Genomic DNA, 12,125 nt, shown 5'->3' on the forward strand with positions numbered 1-12,125 from the left:
CTCTACCCGACCAAGCAGCCCACCTACACACATTTGTAAAATGTGTTCAGACAACTCACTCCTCATTCTCGCCCTTCACTTTCATGCTCACCCTGCACTCACAGCGATCACAATGCACTCACACTGATCACCATGCACTCACACCATTCACCCGCTCACCCTGCACTCACAGTGATCACTCTGCATTCACAATGCATTTGCGCTGTTCACCTTGTACCTCGCCCTGCAGTCACACAAGCACACTACTCAACCTGCACTCATGTGACACTTCCCTCACCAGTCCCTCTTAATGCTCAACCTGTAATCTCACTCAAACAAGCCCATCACTAACCATCCATTCATTTGTCCCACTCTCCACTTACATGCGTACCCAAATTCATATGGTCACCTCACTCACCCTGCAGTCACTCCTCTTACCCTACTGTCGCATTGGTCAACGTGCACTCACATGGGCACTCCTGCCACCCACATGCGCAGAGGGTTAATGTGCCTGCTACAAAGAATGTGTACCATGCAGATCACAGAACTGAGTGTGAGTAAACTATGACTAGCACTATAAAAAATTAAATGTTTGTCAGAATGGTGCTATAGAGAGATGAGGTGCATTGTTGGTGAGTGGTAGTGAGGGAATTCATGGAGAACGAGGAAATGGGGGAGTGGGTACCAAAAAAGACTGTTGCACCATGTGCAACCAGTGCTAGGGCCAGCACTGGCTGGATGTGTTAGCCCCCCCCCCCCCGGAGTTCGGGTCTAGTTGCACCCCTGAGCAAGGCCCCAAAATTGCAAGGACACTAACCAAGCTAACCTGATCGTACTGTTAAAAAAATTATGTAACCAATACAGCCCTGCAGCCACAGGCTGTCACAGAACTACACACCACTGGCACTGACCAGGCCGGCGGCTCTGCTGACTTAACGCGCAGGTGCTGAAATTAATTGGACCGGCACCAGGGGGTATTAATAATTGAAAGTACATTTTGAAGCAGTGAAAGAAATGCCTCACTGAGGCACTACTTATTTTGCGAGGCAACTCTCGAGGAGTAGCAATTGGTATGGGCCGCTTCACCATAACGACTCCCTTGGCAAATGCCGGCCCAAGCATGATTCTATGGCTCAGTAGCAGCTGCACGGAATAAACTTTGGCCTCTCAAGAAAACTGTACAAACGGCCGCTATGTTTCTCAGTGTGGAAATCAAACACCCAACCAGGATGTCCGGCTCGGCTCTGTCATTTATATGCCGAGTTGCCCTCTTGTAGAAAGCAAATATTTGAATCCACAAGAGGCCTAGTAGACGTCGTGTTAAACAGGCGAAGAAGGCGCTTGGCTAGCAGTCACATATTCAACCCCTCTGTCGCACACTTGACTCCAAGGCGATAGGCGGCTCCACCATTCCATCAAGTCATACTTGCCAAGCGCTCATGAACATGATCCCGAATCATTCCCTGTAATTCCCCCTCAGTCACTCAGAACTTATCCCCAGGTTGCCTTTGACAGCGTGGGCCATCGATGCTTTTGCACCACTAGGTCAGGGTGTCGACGTACCTATTCCAGCGTTCAGCCATTATGGCTTTGACCCCTCTTGCCGCGCTAAAGTGAATGCACACCCACTGCCTAGCCCCAGCCGCATCTAGGGGTCGATTCCGATTCGGGAAAAAAAACGTCTGTACGATTCGTATCCGGAGCCCTCTCCGAACGAATCGTAAACATGCCGTACGACCCGGGGTATGAGGATGCGATTCGTACGGTTCACGTCAGGTAAGGGCGATTCGTACGGAAAAGCACACAATCACATACACACCGTAAGGTGCGTACATCCCATGATCGCGGGGTACGCACCGTACACCCAGCGAACATGGGGTACGGTGCGTTCACCCCATGATCGCGGGGTACGCACCGTACCCCTGCGATCATGGGGTGTACACACCGTACCCGGGGGGGGGGTCGTTCCGTACCTTTTTCGGGGCGAACACTGCTTTTATGGCTGTTTTCAGCTCCCGTAGAAAAAGGGTCGTACGTTGCGTACCCGACACGAATCGTACTTGCTGGGTCGGAAAAACCAGCCGCGAACCGTATAGATGTCGCGTACAGCGGGTTCCAAGGGAGATTCGTACGGGGATTTGATTCGTACGGTCTCTGAGAAAGTGAGAGAAAGTGGACCTAGGTCTACTCATTGTAACAATTACTCAAACAATGCTCTTTCATGATAAATTGTATAGCCCTGCATAGTCATGCATATTATTATCTACTAACCAACCATCTAGTGTTTTCACTGAAAAGTCTATGAATTCAACCCAGGACTGACTCTGTTTTTTTTTAACCTCTCTGAACCTAATTGTATATTCTTCAGTGGTGAGCCCAAAGCCCTCAATCAGGGTACCCTTCATGAGGTCATGAGACTCAGCATCTTCCTCATTCAATGTCAGGATTCTATCCTTGCATTTACCTGAGAAATGTTCCCACAAGTGAGACCCCAAGTGTTTTTGGCTACCCTTCTACTGATACAAGCTCGCTCAAAGGCAGTAAACCACTTGGTGATGTCATCACCTTCTGTATATTTAGGGACAACTCTATTGGGGCGTTTAAGGTCAAAAGATTCCTCTCTCTCCCTAGGTATTATGATATTGCTGCCACCAGAGATAGGTCTGGAGGAACGACGCATAACCTCCTCACGCAGTCAGAAACCAATGCATCACCTCCTCTAACAGTAAGGAATTGACACATCACCTCCCCTACATAGTAGTAAGGAACTAACACATCACCTCCCCTGGGAGCAAGGAACCGACACATCACCTTCCCTGCTTGTAAGGAACCGATGCATAGCTTTGCTTTCCAGTGCCTCACCGCCAAAGCGCCTGTTTTCGGATTGTGATATTTGATGCATCCCAGGTTCTGTGTACTAAAAGTGACGCATCCATAATTCTATATGGACTGAACTGTTTAAAACTTTTTAAAGTGATATCTTGCTTGTTGTATGTTAGATTTTTGTCGCTCTTGTCTTGTTTGGTTTAGATAAAGATTGGTTATTTTTCTAAACTGTGTGGTGTCCATTTGTAGTGTTTTCACTGTGTTACTCTCTGTTTATGTGCAAATATTTTACACATTGCCTCTGAGATAAGTCTGACTGCTCGTGCCCAGGTACCAAGGGGATAAGCATGGGTTATCTTGGCTGTACAATCCCCTTACCCTGACTAGAAGGAAGGGCCCCTCTTGGACAGGGTGAAAGCCACTGTCAACTAGAGACCCCCATTTCGGAAATTTTGGTCAATGCAGAGTAGAGGACTTTATGTTTGCACTTAACACACATTGATTGGTGTACACTACTACCAGAGTGCAGACCATTACGCAATCACATACTGTTTTTGATTTTTCTCTTTTTTGACTCCTGAGTTCATTGGTCTACAAATCATGTCTCAGTCTGGGAAGCCATCAGTTTTGCCTGCAGATTTTGTGTTTGAGGAGAAGAAACTGGAGTCCTACACAGACCCTCAAATTAAAAGTATTTGCAAAGGTTTCAAGTGTTCCATCAGCGGTCTCACAAGAAAAGAAGAGCTGCAAAAGGTGCTGAGGGCCTGGTTCGCAGCTAGGAAGGCTGGCGGGAACCAAGAAGAGGAGAATGATGATGTGGGAGTGGAGGAGCAGAGCTTGCAAGGGGATGCTGTGGATCAGGTCCTGCCTGGGAGGAGGGTAGCTTCCAGGGCAAGAAACAGTGTTTCCTCTAAGAATTTGTCCCCAGAGAAGCTGGAGGACAGGAGGGAAGAGAGGCATTTTCAGTTGGAACTTGCCAGAATCAGGATGGAGGAGAAAAAGATGACCCTAGCTCAGGAGATGAGTTTAAAAGAGTTGGACTTGAAGGCCAAGTCCAGCACAGATGGAGGCAGCATTTCATCCATGCAGTCTGAGATAATGGTGCACTTGTGTGAGCATATAGAGAAAGAGTAGATCAAAGGGGATGATATCCAGAGATGGTTTCAGGGCTATAAGGCAGTGCATCACATGAATGGGGTTCCTGGGAAGCACTGAGGGGTGGGGGGGAGGGATCTTGAATCACTTCACTATAAAGTGAAGGGATACACCGCTGGCCCTAGCGGACGCACATCTATTCACCTACCCAGAGATGAAGGCAGCCTTATTTACCCGCTATGGTCTTAACCCTGAGGTATATAGGGATCAGCTTAGACAGAGAAGGAAACTTGACTTGCAGACATGGCTAGAGTGTGTAGATTCTTTTTGCAAAGCATTGGATGGTTGGGTGAAGGGCAGTAATGTCATACAATACCAGCGGGTGTACAGTTTGATTGTAGGGGAGCACTTCGCAGGTCTGTGTTTTGCAGAGCTGCTCCAGCACCTGACGGACTGCAAGCTTACTGACCTCCAGGAAGCATGCTCAGAATGCCTTGCCAGGGTCTACAAAAAGGTGTATGGGGGAATTCCGCTGCCAAAGGAGGGAAGGGTACCCATCAGAAGAGCGGGGAGAAAGGGTAAACAGCAGGAGTTCTCTAAAGGGCCACAAACTAGTTACCAGGGTAAAGATTCCCATCCCCCAGGTGATAAGATACCATGGAACCCTTCAGGGAAGCCTAGAGAGAGGGGTCCCAGGAAATGTTATGCTTGTGAACAGGAGGGTCACATGAGAGGGGACCCCACGTGCCCCAATTGGACACAGCACCTCACCACTAGGCAGACATGGGTGATGGCCAGTGTAGCACTTGGGAGGAGTTGGTCCCAGGAGGGTGTGCGGACCCAGCTGAGATGTCTGTTGTCTCACTAGGGGACGGTGAGATAGATGGTCCAGGGAAACCTAATGCCTGATAGCACTAAGAAGTACAGGCAGCGGGTGACCATCAATGGACAGAGGGTAAAGGTTATGTGAGACACAGGAGCCAGTGTGACTACTGTGAAGTGTCACCTTGTGTCTGAAGAGCAAGTAGTCCCTAATGTACTTCACCAAGTCGTGGCAGTTTACAACAGCGAGCACTTCTTTATAAAGTGGCTCAGGTTCCGTTTGAGTGGGGGTGTCTCAGGTTCCTTACGAGTAGCTTTGAGCCCATCCATGCTTGTGGACTGGCTGCTGGGGAATGACCTGGAACACACCCCATGGAGGGAGGTGGAATACAGGTCACACTTGAAGATGTTGGGATTGCCTGACTTGGCGTGCCTGACAACATGGTCCATGGCAGTTCAGGGTAATCAAGAGAACCTGGAGCCTGAAACAGTGGCAACGTGTCTGCCGGGAAGCAGAAGGGCAGGGTGTGCGAGAACCTGCCCCGGAAATTTCCACGGTCTGGGCGGAGGGTGAACCTGAGGGGAACACCCCAGTACTTGCAGGGGAAGTGGTAGCTGAACTGGCAGACTTGCCTGAGCTGACCCATTGGCAGCAAGAAGGGGCCCCACCAGGGAAGAGTTCTGCATGGAGCAGAAGGCATGCCCTTCTCTTGCGGTTTTTAGTCAGCAGGCTGGGGACCAGGCAGCTGGCAAAGAGGCAAGGTCACATCTGATTTATTGGGAGAATGGTTTCCTCCGAAGTGAGCCTAAAGTTGCTAAGCCTGGGGCAGCCTGTGTACTAGTGGTACCCCGGCACTCAAGAACCTTCCTACTGGGGCTGGCTTACGACGTGCTTTTGGCAGTACATTTGGGACAGGGTAAGACCATTGACAGGCTTGTCACCCACTTTTAGTGGCCCCGAAATCGAAGGCAGTCAGATGCATTTTGCAGGTCTTTCCAAACTTGCCAGGTAAGTGGCAAGATTGGGGGGAAGTGTAATTTTCCTTTCCAACTGTTCCCTGTTGTGAGCACCCCTTCAAGCAGGTAGGCTTTGACAGTGTGTGGCCTCTGGATCCCAAGACAGCCATGGGCAACATTTTTGTCCTGGTCTTGGTGGACCCTGCCACCTGGTACCTGAAAGCTATCTTTCTTAGGACAGTGACGACAGACGTTGTGCCCCGGACACTCATGGGGATGTCTAACAGTGCGGGTTTCCCCAAGGAGGTGGTATCTGACTGGGGTAACAATTTCATGTCGCTGTACATGAAGACTATGTGGAAGGAGTGTGGGGTGACCTACAAATTCACCACTTCTTACCACCCTCAAAGTAATGGGTTGGTTGAGAGAGTCAACTGTCCCCTGAAAGGCATGATTGAGGATCTGTCAGAACCCATGAGGGGTAAGTGGGACGTCCTCTTGCCATGCCTTCTCTTTGCCTACAGGGAGGTACCACAGAAAGGAGTTGACTTTAGCCCCTTTGAGCTGCTGTATGGGCACCCTGTCAGAGGACCTCTCAGTTTGGTCAAGGAGGGCTGGGAGGAAGCCTCCAGGAAGCCCCCTCGGGATGAATTTAGCTAAATCCAGACATTCTGAAACCAGACAGCCCATTTCAGTAAACTAGCTCAGGCGAACCTAGAACCAAGCCAGGAGGACATGAAACACTGGCTTGACCAGAATACCATTCTGGTTGAGTTTTACCATGGACAGAAAGTGTGGGTGATGGAGCTGGTAGAGCCCTGTGCTCAACAAGACAAGTGGTCTGGCTCCTACGAGGTGAAGGAGTCCCAATAGTGATGTCACCTATCTGGTGGACTGGACTCCTAGGAACCCCTTGAGGGTCTTGAGCATGGAAAGCCTCAAACTTAACTTTGAGAGGTTTGAGTCAACCATGCTCTTGGTGGCTGATGATGGGGTTGAAGACTACCTGAACTCCTGTCTGCCATGGAGCAGGATGGGTCAGTAGAAGGCATGGCCCTCTCCCCTACAATGACTTTGGAGCAGCAGGGTGACTGTCACCAGCTGCTGGGGCAGTTTGCTACCCTGTTCTCACTCACCTCAGGCATCAGCCATTGGTGCACACACAATATTGATACTGGGGACAGTCCACCTGTGAAGCACAAGATTTACAGATTGACAGACAGAGTGAAGACTAAAATCAAGGTGAACGTGTCCAAGATGTTAGCTCTTGGGGTGATTCAGCCCTCCAGCAATCCTTGGTCCGGCCCAGTGGTCTTGGTTCCCAAACTTCTGCACCCGGTGCCACTCCAGAACTGTGGTTCTGTGTGGACTATCGAGGGTTCAATGCTGTCACTAAGACTGACACAATTCCCTGAACTGATGAGCTAATTGATCGGCTGAGAGCTGCCAAGTTCCTCAGTACCTTTGATCTAATGTCTGGGTACTGGCAGATTGCCTTGACCAAGGGGACACAGGAGAGGTCAGCATTCTCAACACAAAAGGGGCACTACCAGTTCCGGGTTATACCTGTTTGGTTGAAGAACGCCCATGCCATCTTTCAGAGGTTGGTCAACCAGGTCCTGGCTGGGCTGGAGGATTTCAGTGCCACCTACCTGGATAACATTGCAGTTTTCAGCTCCAGTTGGGAAGATCACTTGCACCACCTCTGGGAAGTGTTGAAGGCCCTACAGAAGGCAGGCCTCACTATCAAGGCCACTAAGTGCTAGATAGGGCAGGGGTTTGTGCTTTACATGGAGCACCAGTTAGAAAGCAGCCAGGTGGTGCCCCTACAACCATAAATTGACACAGTTCTGGCTTCGGCAACCCCCCAACACCCAGACAGAGGTGAGAGCCTTCTTAGGTCTCCCCGGTTCATACCGAAGGTTTGTCAAGGGGTATGGCACAATTGTGGCCTTGATTGAGCTGACTTCAAAGAAGCAGCCACCTCAGGTGATCTGGACTGAGGCATGCCAGACTGCTTTTGATGCTGTGAATGAGGCCATGTGCAAGGCGCCCGTGCTCTTGGGTCCTGATTTCTCCAAGGAGTTTGTGGTGCAGATGGATGCCTCAGAGTATTGTGTGGGAGCCGTGCTTTCACAGCTAAATGAAGAGGGCTTAGATCAACCTGTAGGTTTCATTAGTAGGAAGCTGATTGCCCGGGAACAGAGGTGGAGTGCAAGTGAAAGGGACGCATTTGTTGTGGTCTGGGCCCTGAAGAAGCTAAGACACTACTTGTTTGGGATTCCCTTGGAGTTCAGACAGACCACAGGGCCCTCAGATGGTTAATGAAGATGAGGGGTGAGAATCCTAAACTGTCGAGGTGGTCCACCTCCTTACAGGGAATGGACTTTATGGTGGAACATCGCCCTGGCACAGAACACGCCAGTGCTGATGGTCTGTCCAGGTTCTTATGCCTTAGAGAAGAAAACTCCCATGAGGTTGGGTAGTTTTCCCCCACTTTTAGCTGGGAGGGGACACATGTTAGACCTGGCACCTTTGGTGTATTTTTTCCCTGTCTTTTTGCTTCTGATCTCCTGGTTTTTGAATATGCGCTGCATTTCATTTTTGCTGGTTTTAAAACTCTGGGCACTTTATCACTGCTGTTTAGTGCTAAAGTGCAATTGCTCCATGTGTAAATTGTGATTGTGTTTAGTTATCCATGATTGGAATATATAATTTATTGGTAAGTCTCTAGTAAAGTCCACTGTGTGTGCTCAGGGCCTGTAAATCAAATGCTACTAGTGCGCCTGCAGCACTGATTGTGCCACTCACATGAGTAGCCCTCAAGCATGTCTCAGACCTGCCACTGCAGTGTCTATGAGTGTAGTTTTAAACTGCCATGTCGACCTGGCAACTGCACCCACTTGCCAGGCCCAAAGCTTCCCTTTTATGACATGTAAGGCACCCCTAAGATAGGCATTAGGTAGCCCCTTGGGCAGTGTGCAGTGTATGTGAATGGTAGGACATGTATTGGTGTGTTTTACATGTCCTGATAGTGAAATACTGTCAATTTAATTTTTCACTATTGCAAGGAATAACTATCTCATATGCTATCATTAGAGCTGCCTTGTAACAATTTACAAGTGTTACTTTCTATTGGGAACAGCTAGAAATGTGGAGTTTGGGCTCTCTGAGCTCAGGATTTAAAAATGCATCTTTTGGTGAAGATAGTTTTTAAATTGTGTGTTTGAAAATGCCGCTTTTAGAATGTGTAAAACTAGGGAGTTAGGTCCATGTGGGGTATGGGGTAGGCTGGACCCTATTAAACTAGAAAACACTGAGATGTGCCTTTTGTTTTTGTTTGTAAATAGTCAGATATTGGAATGTAAATGTATTGAATATATAGTTTTTTCTTTTCTGCAAAAACTTCAAAAAAAGTTCAAAAAATATTTGAAATAGACAGGTATAAATAAAAATACCGAGTCAAACTCAATAAGTTTGTGTTTTTCCTACAATTGAAATAGGTTTTTGGAAACTAGTTGGGTGTAGGCACATCTCAGTGTTTTCTAGCTTTTAAAATGTGGGCATTTTCCTGTCTAACCATCCTATGTCTCTGTCTGCCTGTGGAAACCACGTCTGGTTTAGACTGACAGGTTGTATTTGTGTATTCACTCTAGACAGTCACACAAAGGGAGTTGAGGTGTGCCCTGCATATCCTGATGGCACATCACCAGGCTGATGGGCCTTCCTGATATAGAGTGGTGGGAGGAGTTGACACGGACAGCTGACTAGGGCTGTGCTTGTCCTCTCACAATGCTGTCTCCACTTTTTTGTTGTGTGTCTGGAGCTGGGTTAGGGCAAGGCAGGATCTGTCCACTGCAAAGACAATCCTTTGAACTATCCCCACTTCAAAGGCCAAAAATGGTATACATATTGGACCTGTAACCTTAGACTTTGAGAACACTTCTGGATCAAGAGGAGACTCTGTCAAGAGAAAGAGCTGGAGAGCTGTCAGGAGAAGTACTGCTCATTTGCTGTGTTGGCCTGCAGCTGTTGCTTCTTTTTGGAGAGCCTAAGGACTGGACTTTTAATTTGGTACCCTACTTGAGAAGATTCTCCAAGATCTTATGTGGTCTTGCCTCCTTTTAAGAAGTCTCAGGCCTGCCTGCCAAGTGGTGCCACTTCCAGTTCTTGGAGGTTGTTTTGCTGCTTCAAGAGCCGAAAATCCATGCATCACCCCATCAGCTCCATTTTTCTTGCTGCAAGCTAGCCGTGGGGTTGAAAAATAAAGGCCCTGTAACAAAAACAGCCCCCAGGGGCCCAAAACCGGCCCCTACCCGTGCGGCGTACCGGGGGATTGCCCGGTGCCCGCTATGGCCAGTCTGGCCCTGGACGCAACGCCTGTTCGCCGTTGAAAGAACTGCTGCAGCCGAGTCCCGAGCACTGTGTCTCTGACGTCCAAGACCCCCACTCCGACTCAAACTTTGCTGTGCGGTTGAAGGAATGGATGCAGCACCTGTTTCACCATCAACGCATCGACTCCAGTGTATCCCACAAATTGCACCTGTGCGCCAAGTCTACTTAGCCAAGGCCCTAACAGTTATTTTTGTAATTTTAAAAAAATAGACCAATCAAAAAATACAACTGACTAAAGACAAGTTTGGATTTATTTGAGTGGTCACTCATTGACAGAGTGGTATCAGCAAACGCAAATTTGTAGACCCCATCGCTGATCCACCAATGTAGGATGGTGGCTTTCCATATAGTGCACTAAAATGAAGTACACTGTGCAGCGAGTCCAGTGAGACCCAGATTGGTATATAGAGGCAAAAGTAGATGATACTAATGCTCTATTTGTGGTAGTGTGGGCGAGCAGTTAGGCTTATCAGAGGGTAGTGCTAAGCATTTGTTGCACTCACTGAGGCAATAAATGAGACACACACTCAAGAATAAATCAGAGACTCAAAAAGTTAATTAATAACATGCCAGATCCGTTGGGATCGTTATGAGAGGCCAGGGAATCTGATGTTGGGCTACTTGAGGATGACGATTGGGCGGAGGCCCTACAGAGCCCCAGAGAGATAGCAGTCAGGGCACTGTTCCGCCTGGTTCAGCTCCGGATTCTCCACCGTTCCTATGTCTCTAGAACAGTGCAGCATTGCATCGGGTTTTGTGGGTCTGACAAGTGCATGAGGGGATGCAATGAGACTGGGACGTTCTTTCATATACTGTGGGCGTGTCCACTGATACAGAGGTATTGGGAAGCCATTGCACAGGTTATGTCTGAGGTGGTGGGCTCAGAAGTCCCGGTGGACGCCAGAAGGTTTATCCTCGGAGTGACAGGGGAGGTAGTGTGGCCCAAATGGGCTACTATCTGGCTCGCGCTGGCGGGGGTGGTGGCAAAACAAAATATAGCCAAACTGTGGGGGGCCATAGAGGTCCTGTCAATAGAGGGCTGGAAAAGGGATCTCGACTGGTGTCAGCGGGCTGAACATTTAGTGTATCAGAGCAGAGGGTGCCCGTGTAAATGGGAAAAGATCTGGGAGGCATGGATGGCTTACTGTGGGGACTTATTGACTGATTGAGGGGTATGGTTCACAAGGGTGCCGGGGGTGTTCAGGGGTTAACTGGAAGTGCCACAGATTATTAGCGAACTAAGGGTATTGCACATGATGACTACTGTCCTATAATTGTTTGGCTGACCCACTGCTATGTATATTGTCTCATTAAATGGAAAGCTTTATTTCTGTTAGTAAAAAGATGTTTAAAAAAAGAATAAATCCTAGTCTAATTTATAACAATAACACCGATTTTTATGTAATTTCTTAGACTAAGAAATTCGCTCTACAGTAAGTTCTTTCTGAGTTATGAATTTTTCAAGTTTGCAAAATGAATTACTTTTGTGAGCAATTACACACCATTGAAGTCCATGAGGGAAAAGAGAAAAATGGACATAAAATGACATAGTTGGGTTTCAAAGTTCACCTTTGTAATTTAAGTAGGTAGCAAGGCCAGGCCCAATGTTCCACCAGCGGATTCTCAGAAGCGTCCCAGATTTGGCCAGGAGCAGGGTCCAGAGGTTGTTGGGTGCTGGAGCACTACAAAGATGGGGGCCACTTGAAAACACACTGTACAAAGGGACTCATCAGACTTACCTTTAACACAACTACTAACCATCACACTCCTACAAGTGTGACAATTCAGACCATTTCAGGCCCCCAAAGCTATAAGAATGGATTGGGTGGCAAGTAGTAGTCATTTTTGAATGTATATTGAATTAATAATTAACTGTTGTTGTGGTCATCTCTAAATTATCCAGACAGCGCCACCTTCTGGCAAACTGCCACAAGCGCCAGTGTTGATAATGAAGTGTGGGTGCTGAGCACGGGTAACCACCGATCTCAAATTAAGCGCTGACTCTACACCACTCCATTTCACTTTACGGTACTCCACTTTACACCATTCCA

The sequence above is a fragment of the Lissotriton helveticus genome, chromosome 12 (assembly GCF_964261635.1).
Source record: "Lissotriton helveticus chromosome 12, aLisHel1.1, whole genome shotgun sequence".
Lineage (NCBI taxonomy): Eukaryota > Metazoa > Chordata > Amphibia > Caudata > Salamandridae > Lissotriton > Lissotriton helveticus.